This window comes from Cavia porcellus, unplaced genomic scaffold (assembly GCF_034190915.1).
Source record: "Cavia porcellus strain 051 isolate PalLab524CR breed Dunkin Hartley unplaced genomic scaffold, mCavPor4.1 scaffold_27, whole genome shotgun sequence".
Classification (NCBI taxonomy): Eukaryota; Metazoa; Chordata; class Mammalia; order Rodentia; family Caviidae; genus Cavia; species Cavia porcellus.
In genome coordinates this window covers 50,713,881-50,726,244 of record NW_026947510.1, presented here as the reverse complement: position 1 = coordinate 50,726,244, position 12,364 = coordinate 50,713,881, and the positions used below count along the sequence as shown (strand labels likewise).

At 41.7% G+C, this 12,364-nt stretch overlaps 1 protein-coding gene across 3 annotated transcripts in view; it reads left to right on the top strand.

The window, feature by feature from the left end:
• Itpr2 (inositol 1,4,5-trisphosphate receptor type 2) overlaps positions 1 to 12,364 on the top strand; it is a 424,566-nt gene that overhangs the window by 184,248 nt on the left and 227,954 nt on the right. The window lies entirely within an intron of this gene.

The window sequence follows — 12,364 nt, the reverse complement described above, 5'->3', positions numbered from 1 at the left end:
ATTCTAGGTAAGATACTATGTAACCATGTGCCCTCCAATCAAACTTGTTCATGAAGAAACAATTGGTTCCCCTCAACCAAGTGTAACATTTTCATTGTGCAGCGAGTGAGCTCTCCCAGGTGCTCTTTGGTTAATTCTTGGCAGTTGTTGCTACCTCTGGACTCACCTGTCTGAAGTTTTAGCTCTTCTCCTTTCCACTGTGGATCTATAATCTGGGAATTAGGACAGTGGCGGGTAGTGGCCTTAGGCTGAGACTTATGGAGAGAAGGGACTTTTGATCATCACTATTCACTGTAGCTATGTATCTCCACCTTGTAAATCATTTCATTGATTATGGCACAACCTCATAATCTACATAAGAATCCCTAAAAGAGACGACAGCCTGCTTTACGGCCAGCGTGAGGGCGCTAAGGACCTGGGTTTGCCTAAGAGTTGCAGGAAGGTGCTCATCTCTAGTCTTTGGCTGTGTTGGATTTTGCTTTTAGTAGCTAACTATCGCTTTTTTCCCACTTTACTTACTTATGACCATTTTTAGAAACAGTGTTTTAGTGGTAATGCTTAAATAAAAGCAGACCAGTGCTTGCATCATAATTGGTAATGCATAAAATTTCTTTAGTGCCTGTCTGTCTGTCTGTCTATTTTATTTGTCTGTCATGCTGGCAATTGGAGCCAGTGCTTCTTGAACACTAGGCGTGTGCTTTAACACTGAGCTATCCCCTCAGTTCCTGTTTATTGTTTAATCTGCAAGAATATAAAATATTCAGGTAGGCTCATTTGTGTCAGCATTTATGTTTGTGTGAGTACTCAAAACACTGTATTTTGGAGTGAAGATTAGTGGCATATTAGGAGGAATTAAAGTGCTAAAGAGTTCCTTTAAAGGGAAATTGAATTGGTGGCTATACTTGTCTTGGGACTAATTATGAGTTTTCTATATTTTTTGATACTGGCTTTCTTTCTTTTCCTTGCTTCCTTCCTTCCTTTCTTCCTTCCCTCTTTCTTTTCTCTGTCTCCTCTGCTCTCTTTCCTTCTCTCCCCTCCTCTTTCTTTCTTTCTTTTTTATTTTTGGTACCGGAAATTGAACTCACGACCTCGCGCTTGCCAGGCAGGCGCTGTGCTGCTGAGCTAAATCCCCAGCCCTTGCCACTGATTTTTTAATATGTTTCTATATATATGAATTTCTACTTCATGAAAATTTGTTTTACGAAGTTTGAAGTAGGGATAATTTTTCCCCCGTAGGATATTTAAGGAACACAAGAATATTCAACATTTATTTAGTACTTATTATGTGAACATCTCAGAGCAGACATTTTCATCACAGAATCTCTTTTTGAAATGTTATAATAAGCTTTGGAGGTCATTGTAGACATCATATTTCTAATACTGAATAAACCAAAGGTCAATGAACCCAAGTATTTCTTTGATGCGAATTATCCTTGTGACGCAGCTGCTATTGGAAACTGGCTCTTTTTGACAGTACGATTCAGGTTCTTTAATGAGAGACTGTAGTTTCTGAGGAAATATTTAGTGGTACTAATGCATGTATTATGCCTTCACAAGTTAAAATAGCTCATCCTTTTAAAAATATATATTTTATATGTATTTTGAAGAATAAATAGTATTGCTTCCCTTTGGAAAAAATCTTTTTTTAAAAAAAAAAGTGTAGAGCATCCTAAAACTAAGAAAATGCATTCTTTTCTTTGTAAAAGTTCACAGTGAAGAAAAATCTCTTCTAAGAGTATAGATGAGCTGTTCCGTGATGTTGATGTCTGGCCTGCAGTTCCTGAATGTAGAGGGAAGGTAATACAAAGAGCTCCTATCATGCAAGGCATCTTTTTAGAAGTCTCACAAGCATTTTTCTGTTTATGTAAGAAAAAAGAAGGGCAAGTGTTTTGGCTTGATGATATTCTAAAGCTGAGACTCTGTTACCTGTGGGTCATATACATAATTTTCTAAGGTCTTTAGATGAACAGAATTCAATCCAGCTGGTATTTATGTATTGAGTTCAGGAAAGGATATGTCCTTCATGGAGAAAATGATGCTAAGTATTTAGAGAGCTAAATTAAAAAGAGCTAAGTATTTGCAAAGTCTAGAGGAGTACAGCTTGGAGGTTGCCCATGGACTATTGATTTCAAGGCCAAACAATCATAGCAACTACCCAGAGGTCAAGAAGTGGCTTCGGCTGCCGCCACCATCTGCTGCAGCCACCACTGCTGCCTCACACTTCAGAAACAGGTGGCAAGATAATGGACCCCGGAATTCACGAGATGCTCTTCTGTCCACTGGAATTTTCTTTTTGGCCCTCCGAGTCCTGGGGGAGATGCTCTCCACTTCCCTTTCTGGCAGCCACATTCCACATGAGCTGAATTGCCTTGAGAACTCTAGCTGCAGGAGATGTTGGGAGACCAGACAGGGGGACCCAAAAGATGGAAATGGATCCCGAATATCGATTAATAATATGCAGCATAGAGATGATGATGCGTATGTGATTAAAGGCAAGGATTTAGGAAACAGACACCGCAGATTTGCCTTAGTGTGACTTTGAGCATCTGGTTTTCCTTCTCTAAGTTTTATTTTTATCATCTATAAAGTGGACATAATAACGATCCTGAGCTCAAATTGCTCTAAGGATTAAGTGAGCAAGCCTTGTGCAATGTGGTAAGTGCGTCAGTTAATGTGACACATTAGTGGGGAGGCATAAACAGCTCCTTAGAAGAAAATGATGGTGTTAAATTTTTTCAAAAGCTCGAAAAGTCCTCCTGGAAGGTTAGAGATTAGTAGGATAATAAAGTGTCACACATGTGCTCTGCTACCAAGCTATGTTCCTAGTTCCTTAATTTCTTGTTTTATACATTTGGAAACTATTTTATTAGCAGTATATAAATTTAAAATATTTTTTTTTAACTGCAGAACAAAACTTACCAGTCAAGTTGTATTTTTCACACTTGTGAGGATATTGTTCCTTGTCTTCTGGTTTCTGTTGTTGCTCTGGAGAAGTCCGTTGTGTGTGGAACAGTCATGTATTAATTTTGAAACATCACCTGAGTGTATATTTAACCTTATTAGTATGCTAATTAGTAGCATGTTACTGCATAGTTTGTATCAATTTTCTTCTCAAAGTTTTCATATCCATAACTTTGTTTTATCTATATGTTGAATAATTTTTCCTCTTTCTTGCTTGCTTGCTTTATTTCTTTCTTATTTTGATACAGGGTCTTGCTATTTATAACCCAGGGCAGCCTCGAATTCACAGCAGTCCTCCTGCCTCAGTCTCCCGAGTGTTGGGATTACAGGCGTGTGTCAGCATTCTCTGCATAATATGTTGAATAATTTCTTCATACTCATCTGAGTCTTTTTTCAGCTTTTTTGTAATAATAGTTTATTCCATCAATTGAGTTTTTAAGTTTCTCCCTTTCACTATTTCATACCTGAAATTTGAATATTATTCACATTTAATGTTTGGTCATTTTAATCATGTCTTATGTTTTTTAATGTTTGTGATTCCATATGGCTATTTCATAGCCTGTGTATAAACCTAGCAGCATTTGAGCACTTGTGAATTTCATGATTCTCATTTATGATCCTCATTTCATTATGTTTCAGTTATCTTTACCATCTTGCATGCATATCTTTTTTTGAGTAGACATTAGAGCAGATTTAGGCTTAGAGAAAATTTTCACACGAAGTACAGAGTCCTCACGTGTTTCCTCTTCTCGCATTCCCCTCCCTTATTAGCCGCTAGGTAATGTGGTGCGTTTTTTCTGATGGGCGAGCTGCTTATCTCCATGTTTTTACTCACTGTAGCCCATTGTTTGTTCAAGATCCGCTCTTTGTGCTGTAAATTCTGGGCCTTTTGAGAAGTGCATAATGTCATATTTCTGCTGTTTTAGTGCCCTGCAGAACAGTATCCTGCCCTACCAACCCTCTGGATCCTGGACAAGCACTGATTTTTTTTACTGTCTCTGCAGCTTTGCCATTTCCAGAATGTCATCAAGTGGAATTGCGTAGTATTCAACTGCTTTAGACCGCCTTCTTTGATTTAGAAATGTGTATTTCAGGTTCTTCCGTGTTCTTCTGGAGCTCAGTAGCTTGTGTTTTTCTTTTATTTTCTGTATGATAGCCATTGTGTGGCTGTACTACAGTTAGCTTATCCATTCTCCTGTTGAAGGATATCTTATTGTTTCCAGTTTGGGGAAATTGTAAATAAAACTGTTACAACCATTTGCATGCAGGTTTGGAGCCCATTCTTTTCGACCTTAAGGGGAGTGGTTGAATGGGGATGCTTCTTTTCCTTAGAGGAACTGTGATTGCTTCGACCTGCTGACAGGGGGCGCTGCTGGTCTGAGACCACATTGCTGCCTTCATGAACGCCTCGTTTGAAGACAGGAATTTTGGGCTTAGCTCCCCAAACTTGATGCTTACTTAGTTTTCTGGTTGCAAGGCTCTTACTGGCTTTTGCTTTCTGGGCTCCTGATCCTTTGGCCTGGTAGACTGGAGCCCTCTGGTCTTGTGTCTGGTTACTGTTTCTCCCCTTGGGGGATGGAGGCTGAGATTCTCTGGGAGTTATCCTCCCTCTTTTAATGAGTTCAGAATTGTACTTAAAATAGGTTTATGTCTAGAATCTAGTTGCTTTTAGCAGGAGGTTACTTTTCAGTTTTAGGTTAGCTATTCTTACAGAATTCCTTCGGAAGTGCTTGTTTATGTGGTTAGTAGGGCTTTTAAAATTTTTTTGCTGTTGTTACGAACTTACATTCTTTGGAACTTTATATGTGAAATTCTTTCGAGGCCTGTATTTAATTTAGAGAATGTTGGTGTCACTCCCGGCCGGCAGGAAGGACACACAACAAAGTCTGGCAGTGGACAACCTTTTCTTTTATTTTCCTTCTCCGTACAGCCTGCCCCGGGAATCCTCCCGGCCAAAGCCTCTGTTGGTCCGCTCCCCGCGGCTCCTTGCGTGCTTCTCCCTACAGTCTGTCCCGAAGCCTCTACCGGTCCGCTCTCCGCGGCTCCTTGCGTGCTTCTTCTGCTTCTTCTTTTTCGTGGCGGGAGAGGCACTCACTTTTATAGGGTTACAGTGGCCAATCAGTTCAAAGCGCGCGATGCGGGCTGATTGGCTAACATCAGTTGTTGCTAGGCAGACTATCTTACAGGGCGGGTTGTGAAGCAGGAGATCTTACAGGGCGGGTTGTTTACCAAGCAGGAAGCAGGAGATCTTACAGGGCGGGTTGTTTACCAAGCAGGAAGTAGGAGATCTTACAGGGCGGGTTGTTTACCAAGCAGGAAGTAAGCGCCATCTTAGCACACTCGATGGGAGGGGTAATCTAGCTCAGGCTTTGCTCTTTCCTACAGGCCTCACGTCCGCCAAGTAAGGCGACCGGGCTCGGCCGCGGCTCCCAACAAGAGAAGACTTTATTTGCTTCTGTGAAGTACTTTGAGATACTCCATTCTGTAACCATATTAAGTACAATTTTTGGTTTCAGGCTTGGTAGGCACCTAATTGGTGGGAATTACAGTTCTGGACCTTGCAGGAAAGTGGGATTATCTTTGTATATAGGTGCCTCAGTAGTAACTTTGACCAGAGCCAAGGCCAAGATCTATACCTCTTGACACTTCTGAGGGCTACAATCTTTGCTTGAATTATCATGCAGGTGTCTCTCTTTGATATTCTGTCTTTCTTTTTCCTTACCTCTTTCTTTTTTTTCGTCCTTCTTTCTTTCTCTTTACTGAGGATGTTTTCCAGTGAACTATAACTGTTTCCCTTTTTTAGATTTTTAGTTTGAGGCAGGGTCTTGCTAAGTCACTAAGTTGTCCTATCTGGGCTCCAACTTAGGATCGTGCTGCTTCAGCCTCCCAGAATACTGGGATTATGGGTGTGTCCCACCCTGGATGACTGGTTCCAGGGTTTTTGGTAATGTCTTTCATCTTTCTGGGGATATAAACTTGTTTCCTTTGTGCTTTGTAGTGAATTGAAGCTCTCATTTTCTTTCTTAAAATGTGATAGCCCAAATCCAACCTAGCATTCCAAATATGACCCTGGCCCTGCAAGATTGAACACACAGACTGAACACCCAGAAAAGCATGCAGCAAGGTAGATGCAGACCCCAGACTGCACTACATGGTACAGAAGGGGAGGATCGCTGTGGGTTTGTGACTTGCAGAAGGCATAGCGTAGCCCTGTTTTGAAGGATGGTGAGCAGTTAGATAATGTTTTCAGGAAACAAAATAGCCATAAATAAGAGTGAGCAATTTGTGTTTTAAATGATTGAGAATGGGGACTCTAATGATGTCAGGGAGGAAGCTTGGAAAATTTCATCTGGTAGAATCCAGGATGGTTTGGAAGAACAGGAGAGCAAAGTGAAGAGCCTCATGCTTAAAGCCAGGTACGAAATTGTGAAAACATGAGCAGGGGAAATAACACTAGAAATGCACCCAAAGAGGGCATGAGAAGCCAAGAGAATAATGCATTAATAATGAATTAACTTAAGGAGATGAAATTGAGAAATTATAAAGTTACTAATTTACACACAACCAAGTAACCTATATTATGCAAAAAATCAGAAGCCAAAAGTCGGGGCCGTGCCGGGTAAACAGGAGGGAATAAAACACAGGATCAATGGAATCAGCCAGTAGCAGGCAGATCGTGCACATAATAATTCTTTGTTGTTCTGTAAATCTTACAAAGACTCTAAACACAGGCACACTGGCATTGTTTTAAAACAGCTCATAATGGCCTGACTTTGTGCCTGCCTCGTTATCAGAGGACTAGATAACATTCATGTGATTCTTCATCTTGGTGATTAAAGAAATTTCTCAGGGACATCAACGTTTTTTTCCTCTTTAGTTGTAGATTCTGTGTCATGTGGATGATGAAGGTGAAGAGGCAGTCCATTTACCAATGTTAGCAGATCTAGGCAAAGGATCCAGAGTTATCCCATGACTTCTGTTGCTGTCTTGTAAATGAGGACAGTGGAGTGCGTTTGCTCACGTGGCGGGCCATCGCATTCCTGGTTCCTGTAAGCTCTCGGATCTGTGATACATCCCAGTGACTCCTTTTATTAAACTTCTCTTCCTTGGCATTAACCAACTGCAACAAGTTTCTGAAAGCTTAAAAGCTAGAGTATAACAAGTTGAGGAGAAATTACTAATTCATCATGTTCACATAGATGTTGCCTTCTAAATATAGAAGAAGAGATTAGCCAGGAAATCATATCTGAGTGGGTTAAGTCAGGATTGCCCTGTATGCTCACCCATCTCTTTATTTAGGTGGAGAAGGTCATTTAGACTTCCCAGGGCTCCCAAGACAAGTGCCCACTTATATTAGTTTGATTATTTATTTTTCTTACAAAGACTTTGCTTCTATATTTGTACCTATGTCTGTATCTCTACCCACTCATGTGGTTTCCAGTTTCTTTTTAAAAAATTACCTCTACTCTAGAATTTCAAGCCTTTTGTTGAGTTTTTTACTTTGAGGACCATGGAGAACATTTTCAGGTTTTCCAATCAGTTTTTTTTTCATACTCATCCTTTCTAGGTTCATGTTTGCCTGGTTTTATTTCAGATTTTTTATTCTTTGAATGGGTGTGTGATATAAGGAATAACATTAACTGGAAAAAAATGTCTCTGAGGGCTCCCCCTGGGTTGCTGGTTGAGGGGCTGGCTGAGAATCAGTGTGTGGGAGGGGAATCCCTCAATTCCAAGGAGCTGCAGACCCACTGCTTCTCATGGGACCTGTGGCTTCTGCCCCGACCCCCCAGCCAGAGAAGTCCAATTTCTACCAGCCCCATAGCTGGTGTTCCTCAGAAGTTTCCATAAACAGTGGGCACTGCCTGGTGCCGAGGCAGTTTGTGGAAACCTTCATTGAGAAGGTTTTTCTCAAAATTGCCCTGTAAGAAATTACTGTGGATACAGGAAGAATGGTTACTTGGAAATCAAAACACGTACTAGTGTCTGGTTGTGTAAGTGGCCCATCTCTGTTTGCTGTGGGAGATCTGGGGACTCAGGCCTGATCTTCTCTTGACAATGCTTGGCTTGTAGTCTCCCCTCCCCTGAAAAGCCCACCTGGCTCATGCTGAGTGATTCTCTCCAGGCACCTGGTTTCTGTTGCATACTGTGGCAGCTTGCAGAGGGGTCGCCCTGTGGGATTCCAAAGGACAGTGAAGGTTAAAGGTAGGAAGGGTTTACTGGGGAAGAAGCATCCTGGAAGTGGTTGCCATTGAGACCAATTGTCAGGGGTAATTTATTACAGCAAAATCACAATGTGGATCCAAAGTGGGTCAAACAACAATCAACCTATAGAGACCCCTCATTGGTCTTGTCATAGTCTGGAAGAGTTTACATTTATAATCCCAGGGAAAAATTACTGGAATTCTGGAGAGTGAATTCCAGTCTAACGCTTCCCACGCAACCCACGGTGTGACTAAAGAGACAAACACATATCTAGAGTGGTGGGGAGCCTAGGGGGTGTCTAAATCCAGTCAAAACAGTGACTAACAGAAACAAGACTTCAGCCTAGGGCCGAAGCTGGGTTTTATTAATTTGTGCAGAGGAAGAGTGGGTCTGGGTTGAGTGACTATGAGTGTGGCGGGAAGTACACAAGTGCTGTGAGCTGGACTAGGTGGGAGGCCTGAAGTCACCTCTGCAGTGTACAGAGAGGCATGCAGGAAGTAGCCGCTAAGTTTGGAGGAATCTGTGTGACACAGCATCTCCTGTTTTGGCTTGGTGCTGCAGCTTCGATGTCTGGCCTTTATGAAAGAACCTGAGACATCACAGGTTCTGTCTCAAGCCTCAGTCTTTGCTCGCAGTGTGGTAGCATCACTCAGCCTAGCTCGCGCATACTAGTTGAGATCTATAAGTGGGGCACCACAGACCTGTGGCATTGCTTCAGAAGCTACACAGTGCTTCTGCTAGACCCACGTGCATTGCTTAAAGCCGACTGAGGGAGTAAAGTATTATCTTGGCCAGCTCTGTACATTTCAATACATGGAATTAGGCCAGGTTTAGCCACAATGGAAACAAATGGTCTTCTTTCAAGGGGAGCTGTCCTGGTGGTTCTCCACATCAACCTACAGGATTGCAAAATAGCGGTAACCTTAGGATTGCAAAGTGGCAAGGGTAGATGGATAGAGCAGAGGCATTTTTGGGAAGGGCCAGATGCTCTGGTCCCCCACCTGGATGGCTGATGTCTATCTGGACTTTACTGGGCCAGGTGACACTAGTTATAGTACAATTACAAGTTGCTGCTTATCCCTTAGGGGAGGCACGTAGGCCTGGCCATCGGATCTTTATCTTGAAGCCTGGTCTTTTTCAGAAGGACCTCCAGGGACAATTCCAATACATTTATTCTTCCTGCTGAATTCCTTGAGAGGCCGGTCCTTCTCTGAGTATATATTAATTTCTGTCTACATTAGCTGTCTATAGTGCTTTGATCAATCAGCAAAGAGACAATTTTCTCTTGAATGATACCTTGTGAGAAAGCTCTGCATTCTTAAGAAGGGGCACTTGACTGGGAAAATTATTCTATATAAACTTCGTTTCTGCAGTGTAATTTGCAGTAGATGTGCTGACTTCACGCGTGTGTGTGTGGCACAGAGAGCTGAACTCGGGGTGTTCTCTTTGAGCCACACTTCCAGCCCCTTTTAATTTTGAAACAGGTTCTTGCTAAATTACTAAGCCTCCCTTATTACACCCCGCAGATGATTGGCCTTTGACCTCAGTGACTATTAGAATGTCACATCTTCATGGCGTAATATAGGGAGTCTGTATGCTTTGAGCACGGACTTGCTACTTGATCTGACCAATAAGGGATGCTATGGGAATTTTATACAGAACTTTTATTCATTAATGCTGAGGGGTTATTTTCTGAATTTTTCTTTTAAAAACCTGCCTTTGATGGAGGTCTTCATTTTCTATTTTTGCTTCAGACCACATTGTATAATTTATTTTTTTGTTTCTATCAATTACTTCTCTCTGTCCCTGTCTGAGCTAACGCTACTGAAGTAGTTGCCAGAGGAAAGGATCAGTAACCTTTTCATACAACAAAAAAAGTTTTGGCTTTTATCCAAGTGTTAGTTTTATATATCCTTGTTCTACTTGATTGCATTGCAAAGTTTTAAATGTGTTGCTCAGATTTGCCACACTGTAATTTGGATTACTTCCACCATAAGTAAGAGTCATCTTTTCTTTTTGTCTTCTAGCCTGGACAGTATTAATTTAAAACTAACCTTGACTTAGTATTTCCCATCATGCTAAAAGAACAGTTGCTGACACCTGCTACCTTCTTCCTCATTCATTCTCACTTCTTCATTAGTGAGGATTCTAAGTTCCTACCCTATAGGGTTAATACTATAAAAACGCTACTTAAATAAGATGACTGTGGTGATACATGCCTGTAGTCCTAACTTCTGGGGAGGCTGAAGCAGTAAGATTGCATGAGGCCAGGAGTCAGGGGCCAGTCTGGGCATCACAGTGAGACACTCTCTTTAAAAAAAATACCTCCATAAAATGAGTTCCTGCTGCATTCTGTAAAGCAATCAGTTTACAGTAAAATATATCTATGATCGATAGTAGTCCTTACACTTCCACAGACCTCTCTAAGAAAAAGCTCACTCTTGGGGGATGCCTATTTTTGTTACCTTATTTATTGGAGACTCATATTGGGTGTTTTCTTGGACATCAGACTGAACATCCTCCATACTAGCCCAAACAACATCAGATGAATCAGAAAGCACCAATTTTCGTCTTAAGACAGGAGAGGGACACAGGCTTGCAGTGAAGTAGGGGCATGCACTTATTCTCTATTAGGAAGGAGATTGGGGCTTGGGCTATGGGGAAGTCTGGTGTGACATTATCTGCCAGGAGTGGGGACACAGCTTTTTTAGTCCATTGTGTGCTTCAGGCAGCCTTGAGTGCTTCCCAGAAACTGTCAGCCTGATACCATGAGGTCCAAGTTGGCTTTACGTGCAGGGACAGATTAGTAGATCTAGGGTGAGTTCAGACATTGTGAAACCCCCAGTATCTTGCAAAATGATTGGTGCAATACATATTCACAGAACAGCAGACACGCCATCCTACAAAAGCTTATCATTCAGTGATCTGAAAGGAAAACATTGACATTTAAGAGTGTTTACCAAATCAGAACCTGATAGACTAATAAAATCAGAAAGGCTCTGTCTTAGTTACTTTTCTCCTTGCTAAGACAAAAATCACTGACACCCAAAGTTAAAGGAGGAAAGCTCACCAGTTCATAGTTGATTGCCTCCAAGGCAGGGTGGACAGGGCAGAGGGGCATCGCAGAGGAGAAACAGTCCATGGCATAGCAGAAACGAGGCAGCAAGCAGCAGATGACCTTCTTTCTCTCCCTTATGTCTTATCCAGGCTACCCACCCTTAATCCTAGCATCACAGCAGGAATCAATCCCAGCATCACATCCTTGATCTCAGCATCACACACCGTAGGGCCAGCCACCTCTGGAAAGCCCAACCTAAGACTGCATGAGGATTTTGTGGGGACATTTAGGCATAAGCCCTAACAGATTTAGATGTGTTCTCCTCATTTTTTGGAGGGAGATGGACAAGGGAGAAGGGAGATACTTGGCGTATGAAGTGAAGGGAGGCTTGCTGGTTGATGATGCTACTGACTGGGTTAAAGAGAGGTCACAAGAAGAGAAAGCTTGCAATACAGATGGTGAGCAGAATGCTTTGTATCCTTGCCGATTCAACAACTTCTCTGAGAAAGGGCGGAGGGGTGGGGAAGAATAGGAGGCTTGTAGCCGGTTATTTTGATCATGCAGCTATGGATGCCACCAGGTCCACTTGGTAGGATTTGGAAGGTTCTGTTTTTAAAAGCACTGTTGCCCTCACTCAAATTAAGAAGCTGGTTCCCCATTAATTGGTGCCGTTGTTTAGTTTGCCTTGTAGTCCGTGCAACAGTGTTTTATTAAGTTATTTTTGCTATGATATAAAAGTTACCTTGTCCCCCTACATCAAATTAAAAAAAAGAGAAAGAACAAAAAGAAAACAGAAGATGGGAGGCACCTCTGTTTCAAAGCAGAATTTCCCTCTTTTTGTCTCTGCCTGGAGTCCTGTTGCGCACCTAATTTCTACACGCTTCTTGCTATCTGGCTTCTGAAACTATTGCTTTGTATCATAGTATGTATTACATAACTAAAAACGTAGCTGCCTGTATAAAATTATTTAATTCAGTTGCTTTGTGCATTCCATTAGATGAAATAAATTTAGGTTGTCCAGATGACTTTATTACAATAGTTGCAATAAAGTATAAATATCTTCAGGGTACAGTGTTTATTGTTTGTCATCAGTGTCAAAGGATCATTTGCACATGCGCTGTCAGCGTGGCATGGTTCTTGATG